Consider the following 9,395-nt stretch of genomic DNA (forward strand, 5'->3'; position numbering starts at 1 on the left):
AGCAAAACCTGTAAAAGGTGCATTAAATCCAGGAAAAATGATATTCTCACATTTCTCAAAACTAGTATCCAATGTCCATGGTGTTACACACAGCTCAATCATTCAATGTATGTCTGGAGTTTTGTAAACAGAGCATCACTGGTACAAGCTATTGCAAATACACAGAGATAGGTCCGGTAACCAATGCCTCTAAGTATCCTGCTTGATCACTCAAGGCCCATCGCATTTAGTTGCTGAGCTCGTCAATAGCTGCAACAAACACAGGTCTTCACACCTAGGCAAATCCAAAAACCAGGAGCCAGGTGATTTAACAATTGTAACATGATGGTCACCCGTTTCCTCTGTATTTTGCTTGGACTTCCAACCATCAAGGAAAACTGGAAAGCCAACCATCAAGGAAAATGCTTTGCGGTTATACAGCTAAACAGTATAAAGCAAGACAGAATGGGCAGCAAGGTGTGCGCAGTCCAAGAAAGATCAAGAAGTCACCCTGCACCCAGCCCACAAGTGAAAACTGCAAGACTGGACCAGCTTCCCTGCCTGCATTGGTGAGAAAACATTGCTGCAGCTAAATATGTACTAGGACTTTCTGTAATAGCTCATTTTGTACTGGGAAAGAGTCTTTTTCTGTCATTTAGTTTTGTAGCTTGTTGGTAGGTATTAAAGCAAGCCTTTCTGCTATTATTCAACCAAGTGTTGTGTCTATTCTTAAAGCACTAGGTTTAATAAACCTGCTTTTAAGTTCAACAGCCGAAGGTGTAACAACGCCACAGGGTCAGCTGCGACACTGGGTTGGGGGGTGGGGAGCAGCGACCTCGGGTGCTTCTTCTTGTGCAGAGGTGACCTCTGTGTGTTGCTGCCGCCAGGTCTGCAGGATGCGTCTCCCCTGAGCCAGCTGCCCCTAGGAGGAGCAACCCGGCACCCTGGGAACAATGGACCCCTGAGCCTGCAGCTCAGCCCTCCCCACCTGTCCCCATTGCTGAGCCACACTGTGTTACATGGGGCTGGGCCTAAAAGGTCACATGAGGATCCTGGAGTCCTAGGACCATACCGGCCTGTCCTGTTTGGGGCAGGACTCTCCAGAGACAGGGAGGAAGGACAAATGCAGGACACACATTTTCCACATATTGGTGCAAAGGCAGCCCGCAGCTCTTGTTCCCCCTAATTTATAAAGGTACAATGCTATGCGAGATCATGCCATATATTAATGTATAATAACCATAGAAGAACACCACTGCTACAATGATAAGACAATAATAACACATAATAATAATGATCTCATCTATGGGGAAGTGTGTGGCAGGGACAATAGGGAAGAAGAAGAGAGAGGTTGATTTACCCCCGATCTCTTTCCCTCACCCCCATGGATGCCCAGCAGCCGGTGCCATTCTCTCCAACCCTCACTATGGCCCCTGCCCAGTCCCCAGCTGGGTTTCCCCCTCCAGCTGCTACTGCTTTTCTTCTGCCACTTCTGCATCTGCTCCAACTTTTGCTCTTCCGTGATCTCCAGTGTGAGGGACGGTGCCAGGGAAAGGTTTTCTGGGAAATGCCTGCCCCAGATATTATATATATATATCGAGCTCTTCCGCTACCTTTCCCTTCTCAGTGGGCACCAGCCTCCCTATCAGCATCTCCAGACTCCCTCCCTTCCTCCTGGACCTTTGCCCACCCTTTCCACCCCCATCTTTTTTCCCCACCCCAAATCACACCCTCCAGACACGATCTCCTCTTACCTGCTGCTCAAGCCGATGGGAAAATTTTCATCTTGACACCATAGCACAGAGGTCTCCAACCACTGGGCCGCGATACCAGGCTGCAGCAGGTTTGCTGCAGGGTCATGGCATGAGCCCCCTGCTTGGAGCCCCATCTGTCGGCCCAGACAACGGCTTCCAGGATCACAGCTGAGCTTCTGGGGTTAAAGCCGGGTGGCGGAGGAGCCCTAGTAGGGAGCCGGCTGGCTCTGCACGTCCCGTCCTGTCCCGTCCCGTCCCGTCTCACTCCTGCCGGGCTGCAGTAAAAAAGACTGTTGGGAACCACTGCCATAGTGCAGCCACTGGGCAGGGGGCACAGAAGCGGTAACCTGTCCCTGTCCCTGAGCCCAGAAGATCCCTTCCTGTCACACCCTGTGTGGCACTCCTGGCACTCACAGATATACAGCAGAGATCCCGATGCTGTGGATAGACCGCTGCACCCTCCACAGCACTGAGAGAAGCTACAACTTCCACCTCTGACCACTGCTGCATCTGCACTGAGCCCTGCCAGCCACAGGGCCCTTGTGTGCCTCCGTCTCCCCAGACCCCCCAACCTGGCCATTGCAATGGGGGCTGCAGTGGGTGATAGTGGGGGGAATGGGACAAGAGGGATAAAAATAGAGGGGGGCTGAAGAGAGGGGCTTCTCCCACTCAGTCCCGGGGGTTGTGTGCTTGGACCGTGGATCCAGGGGGTCTGGAGAAGACACCTGGACATTGGCTTCACCCCTGGGGGACATGGGGGGAGGGCTTTTCTCCTCCATGTTCACCAGCACTGTGTACATGGTCATGCACTGCAATCCTGGTGTGAGCAGATGTGTGAACAGGTCCAGGGAAAACGCGATCAATCCAACAGCTCTTTCCCACTGTCCCTAGTCATTGGGGAAGTGCCTTGATTAGACACCGCACCAGAGAGACAGTCTTCTCCGGCGGGGGGCCCAGCACCCAGCTAGCCCTGGACCATCTTGCACATGGGACTCAGCAGAGGTGCTGCGCACTGCGGTCCTTGGATTTCCCTGGGACGTCTCCATCTACATCGCCTCCAAGCACAGCTCTGTCTGCCTTGGCACTGACCTACTCACAGCCTGAGTTGCTGCAGGACAGTCACACAAGAGTGGCTTTTCTCAGTGCATGCCCACAACCTCCATTATCCTCAGTCACAGCCCACGTGGCTACCAGGGGAACAGATGAACTTTTTGGGCTGTGACAGATAGATTTTGAAATGTGACTTAAATGGTCTCTTCCCCCCTGAAAATGGTGGTGTTCAGTTACAAAATGCTTGTGTTTTATTTTATGTGCGACCTTTCTGCCAGGCGCTGGCCAGCAGGCTCAAGGGCCAGGTTCAAATCCAGGGATTTAACACCCACTTTCTAAGTCAGGCTCGAGTCGCCACCCAGAAACTTGGGAAAACAGATGCTCAATGGGTGTTGCAATGTGAATGAGTTTCCCTTCTTGCAAGCTGCATTCAGCTGAACAGGGTGTATTACAGGGGAAAAGGGGACAAATGCATGACCTTAAAGAAAACTGTAGCTATTGAACATTAGCTGAAACCCAAGACAGTTCACAGCCACCCAGGGGAGCTACCGCCCCAGCCCAATCACTTGGAAAGGGACACTCACCCAGGGCTGCCCCAGGCGACTCTACCACCTATTCTAGCTAAGAGTGGCAGGTGCTGGGTATGGAGGTGACCTCGGAGGACTCTGCTGCTTCTTGCTGCCAGGGGTTGCAGCTCTGCTCCAGGGGCTCTACCACCTATGCCCATGAAAGTACCAAGTGCTGGGTAGAGAGGCCAGCACTGGAATTGCCACCACTCTGTTTCGAGGTGTTGCCCCACTCCTCTGCTGGACCCCTTCAGCTTGCCTAGGCAACTCCTTAAGTCTTGATAGACTGGGATCCAATGGGCTTATGCTTTTGGCAGCTGTGCTTCTGCACACAGCACAAAGCTCAGTAGCTCCAGACCACCGAGGCCAATTCCCTCTTTTGCACAATGGTATTTGCATTTGTGTCTGTAGGCCCATTTCTTCCCAGCAGGATGTGGTGGCTGTTATGTTCTGCATCAGCTGAGGATTTTGAACATGCGGGTGTGGATGGTGTGTGGTGCATCGACACAACATATTTTTCTGCAGCTAAAGAGAAACTAGTGGCTTTACTAACAGGTCAGGGACCCAGCACTATATTATTCAGTTTAAGATCAAAGCAAAATGAAGTGCAGCTTTATTGGAATTAGCACTGATTTGCTAGATTATACCTGAAATTTTGAAACCCACAATTAACTAGGCAAAAATACTCAAAACGTTACTGCTTTATTCTAGGTAAGTGTACATCTTGCATACAGGGTTGTAGTACAAAAATCTCGCCTTCTTGAGCATCCTGACAGCACATCCAGCACTTTACTGTTACTCATTTCTACACCTGAGGTAATGTACATCTGAATTAATATTGCCAAACCTGAGTTAAGGATATTACCAGGAATGGTTAATGGACAGCAGGTTGCAGAAGGAGGGATAGTTTGAATAGTGGAACATCAGGACCGTTAAAGGAGAGAGGGTCGTTAACCCCTGTGGAGTGGAGAGATTAACAGGAATCAGAAAGATGACAAGGAGCCTGAAGTAAAGCAAGGGAATGAGAGCAGAGGCTGTCTCAGTGCTCATGAATCCCTGGGGGTGAGAGCAGCCTTGATTGTGTCTCTCAACATAAGACCTGCCATTGACTGGATCAGACCCTAAGTCCATCTTGCCCAGTTTCCTCTATCCCAGGGGCTCTGTAAACACTCATCACACCATCTACATGGTGGGCCCTGCCTGAGCTCTGCAGGGAGGAGCTGAGTGAGTCGGCTGAGAAGGTAGGCTGGCACAAGTCTGCCCCTGCCCACAGCCATGCTACACCCCTGGGCAAATGCCTACGTGGCTGGAACCTTGTGCTCTCCACGTGGGATTGCCTGTGGGAAGCATGCAGGGAGAGTGGGGGACACTGGTGATGTCTTTGCAAACAGGGCACTGAAACCAATGAGGAAGTGGGGAGGCAGCCAGGACAGAAAGGTGCTCATTTCACAGGGATGGGTGCTGAAAATGGAACAGCGCCTGCGATAACCAGCTGCTGAGCCCAGTTGGGGTAGGGACATTCACCTAGGACAATCTGAGTCTTAATGGTGAAATCACTGGAGAAAAACATGTTTATTGAATTGCAATACATTGCCTTGAAATGTCAGGGCACAGGTTTTAAATGCTTTGCTCTCCTTGTCGCACCCCTCCTTTCTGCGCTGATTTGATCTTGCTGACACATCCTTTTCCAAATCTTTTCCCCTTCATCCAAGCCTTAGTGCTGCAGTTGTACTGCAAACCCCTCTATCTATTTTATTAAGCAAAGTCTTGTCCTTACTGGGTGCGCTTACATGTGCAAATAATGCAGGATCAGTTTACTTTAAACTACTGTAAACTGTCCTGGGCATGCGTCTACACATGCAGGGAAGCAGAAACTTTGCTGCGCACCCTGCAGCCCTTCACCAGGCCCCTGCAGCGGCCAGGGGGAGCTCTAAGCCGCGGGGCTGGGGCAGGGAGATGAGACCCCCAGCCCCTGCTCCCCAGTCACTGGGGCAGGGAGACATAGTCTCTGCCCACGCTCTGGTGGCAGAGCCCACCCCAGCAGCAGGCAGCTCCTGGGGGCTGGGGGCAATCTCCCACCCCCTGCTCCCACCTTTACTCCCAGGCAGCCATCTACACGTGCTGTACTGCACAGTAAGTAAGGAGAGTAAATTTGCTACTTGTATTTACAGGTAGCAAATTTACTCATGATTAGAGTATATATACTATTGCTCAGTAAGTGTCTGCACGTGTCTGCTTCCGCGCCGCCTCCGCGATCCGCCCATAGGCTATAATGGGGAAACAATAAAATAGCTACAACTTTGTTCTTTTTTGTCCGATCTGGATTAAATTTTCAGACGTGGCAGATTCTGCAGAGAGGATGAAGCCTGCCAAGTTGTAAGAAGATCGGTGCAGGGGTTTGGGGGGAACTGTACCCCAAATTATTGAAAGCAAAACGCCTGTCCCGTCTATGTGCTACAACACAGGGGGGTCACAACTGCAGGGCTGGTAGCTCTTGCTGAGGCCACAAAGCCTGCCAAATTTCAAGAAGATCGGTGCAGGGGTTTGGGGGGAAGTGCCCCTCAAGCTGTGGACAAGTAAAACTGGTGCCACGGGCGCTGTGGGACCGACTGTCTGTCCTGGGGCGGGACGGGGGACACTGCTGCAGGCCTGGCTGCTCAGCTGCTGTGATACCAGTTACCGATCAATCAACCATGATTCACTCGGGGACCAGGGACTCAGGGCCCAGCTCAATACACAGGACCTAGCTACTACATAACGACTTAACGAGCAGCAATTAGCACCTACAAACCCAGGCTAAGGAGAGGAAAGACTCAATACAGACAATCAACTGCCCCGGGACAGACACGGTCTTGGCACGAGTGCTGCCTGTCAGCAGCCAGGGGTGCAGGGCCCCAGGACCCCCCGCACCGATCTCCTCCACAGCTGGCCGGCGTCACAGCAGGGGCCACCACCCCTGCAGCTGTCACCCTGCCGCGCCTGAACACACGCAGTGTCACCCGTGGCACCAGTTGTGCTTGTCCGCAGCTTGAGGGGCACTTCCCCCCAAACCCCTGCACCGATCTCCTTCAAACTTGACAGCCTTTGTGGCCTCAGTACGAGCTACCAGCCCTGCAGTTTTGACCCCCCTGTGTTGTAACACACAGTCGTGACATGAGTTTGGCTTTCAAGAATTTGGGGTACAGTTCCTCCCAAACATCTGCACCGATGTTCTTGAAACTTGGCAGGTTTCATGCTCTCAGTAGAGGCTACCACCCCTGCAAGTTTAATCCAAATCAGACAAAAACCCAACAAAATTATAGACATTTCATTGATTCCCCATTATACCCTATGGCCAGATCTCCAAGGTGGCTCCAAAGCTTCAGCCGGCTCGAGGAGGAAACCCGGTCTGGGGCTCCAGATCAGATCGCGGCCAGCCGAAGCAGCCAGATCCGAAGCTGATGGGATCAGTGCCAACTCGCACAGGCCTAGTAGGGGACTCTCAGGCTGAAAACAGACATTGTCTGTGGGGCACAATCAGATGTGCTACGATAGCAAGGGGGAACAATGCAGGTGCCCCCAAGACTTGAGGGGTCCAATCCTACCTGGGATTCCCTGGGTGTGCAGGACCGGGCTCCTCAAGCCACCAGTGCCTGCCCGGGGGCAGCTGGAGAGCAGCAGCAGCTCTGGGCCAGAGCTTGGGTCCTTGGGGCCCCTAAGAGGACTGAGTTTTCTGCCGGCGGGTGAGAGACTGAAGGCTCTGGGGAGAAGCAGGAGGACCCGTTCTACCCCAGGCGAGAGCCGTGGCACCCAGCTTCCCCCTGGAGTGGATCTGCCTGGGGGCAGTCTCCATCAGTGTTTGCCCAGCAGACTTGTCATAGGAGGGACCAGGGTTTGAGTCCCTGTTGAGGCTGTAGCTTTGAACTCTCTCACCTTCTGCGTGAGTGAAAGGGCTTCCTGAGTTTCTGAGCTGAGAGAACAAGAATTAACCCGTGCGAATTAATGGCAGAAGCCGACAGTTCTCCCAGCCTGGTGGTTATCGTCTCAGGGCTGTGAGGGACAGCCTGGGACAGGTCCCATGGTTAGCACTTAGGGATCCACAGACTGGGCACTGGTTGTTGTCAGCAATCCCTTGATTCAAGGATGATCTCTACCACGGCTCATCGAAGGGTCTCAAAGTGACCAAAGGGTCCAATCCTTGAGCTACAGATCCATCTGCAGCAGTTGCAGGTCTTTCCGCAGGGGACAGTAGGCTGCAGGCTGGGAGTCATCTTCTCCACCATCTTCTCTACTTTGAGGGCAAGACGCTTTACCCCAAAACAGGCTGCTGCTTGGTTGAGGTTGTGATGCCACTGGAGCCAGTCAGCAGCCAGCTCCTCCCAGCTCTTGATGTCAGTGCCCATCGTCTCGAGAAATGCCTTCAATGTGGCCTTATAGTGTTTTCTCCGGCTACCATGAGATTTCAGGCCGCAGCCAAATTGCCTGTTTTGGGAGTTGAAAGTCAGGCATTTGCATGCAGTGTCTGGCCCAGCAGTCTATGCTAGAGGATCACTGACTCCATGCTGGTAACACTGACTTCAGCAAGGATGCTGGCATTTGTGTGGTGATTTTCCCATTGGATGTGGAGGCATAGTTGATGATACTTCTCCAGGCTCTTGAGATGACAACAGTAGGTCCCACATTTCACATCCATGGAGGAGGGTGGGGGGCAATGACTGCATTGCAGATCTAGATCTTGGTGTCTTTCTAGAGATTGTGATGGATAAAGACATGCTGGAGCAATATCCTAAAGGAGGCACTTGTGTACTGCATCCTATGTTGCATCTCATCAACTACCACTCTGAGAGAGGTGGCTACAGAGGCAAGGGAAGTGCTTGACTACCACCAGGATCTTTCATTCAATGGTAATTTGAGGATGGAAGTTGCATTCATGGCCTGGAGAAAGCTGATAGAGTACTTTAGCCTTCTTAGTGTTGGCTCTGCAAAGAGACGCAGAACGACCTGGAAGTTTTCCTCAGTGCATGCTCTTTGTGCAGGACTGGAGACAGACCTTTGTCATGTGGCTGGAGTCAAACGAGGATGAGTGCCCATCCCAATTCTATTCTCCAATTTTTGACCCTCATCCTGGTTCTTGTTAAGGACTCTCTCCCCTGTGGAGCTGACACCAGGTACCGAATGGATGGAGTCAATCTGGGACATCACACCCAAACCTGCCACAAGGAAAGCAGGGGGACCACAGCCACCAAAGTCCTGCTGCTGTGACAGGCTGTTAATAGATGCTCAAGAGATCTCAGGTAGAGGCCATGCCCCTGGTACAGATGGCAACCCCCCCCTCCCCCCAGTCCCCACCAGTCTGACTGGGGGCAAAATTTCTTCTGGACCCAAATGTGACATCAGTCTGACCCTCTAGCCAGGGCCCTCCAAGTTTGGCCCCAGGAGAAGCATTGGCACAGCCCAGTCCCTATCCCCAGCCTGGGCTGCAGCCAACACCCAGCGCCTCTGAGGGAGTCTTAAAAGCCCCCTGACACATGGAGCAGAAAGGTTGCGGGAGTGGAGCAACTAGCAAAGCCCGGAAGCAGCCATTCTTAACTTTCAACATGCTGCCAACTGGGCGCTGGTTCAAAATGGCAGGAGGCAGCCCAAGAGCAGGGACAGAGTCTGGTAGCTAGTTTCCAAGCAGAAAACCTCTCTCTGACTGTGCCCAAATAGCCTGAATCCAGTAATCCTTGAATGCCATCCCAGGGCTAGATGGGCAAAGTGCCTGCCAACTCTGAGGCTTGGTGTTGAGGCCAAACCCAATGTGGCTCGCAATGTGCTGGTGACCTGGACTGTGAGGATGAATCTGACTGACATGCGTGGATGTTGCTTCCCATCACAGAGGAACTGGTGCCTCTGATCTTGGGGCTGCATTCACAGGAGTGGTGTCTGTCCAAATGCTCTGCGCAGTGTGGATTTAGTGGGCTTAGATCAACTCTCAGCAAAATCCTTCCCAGCTCCAGCACAGGAGGGTGGAAGAAGCTGGTGGAGAGACAGAGACCAAGCATAGGTCATCCTATGGGTCTATGGT

Source organism: Alligator mississippiensis, chromosome 15 (assembly GCF_030867095.1).
Source record: "Alligator mississippiensis isolate rAllMis1 chromosome 15, rAllMis1, whole genome shotgun sequence".
Lineage (NCBI taxonomy): Eukaryota > Metazoa > Chordata > Crocodylia > Alligatoridae > Alligator > Alligator mississippiensis.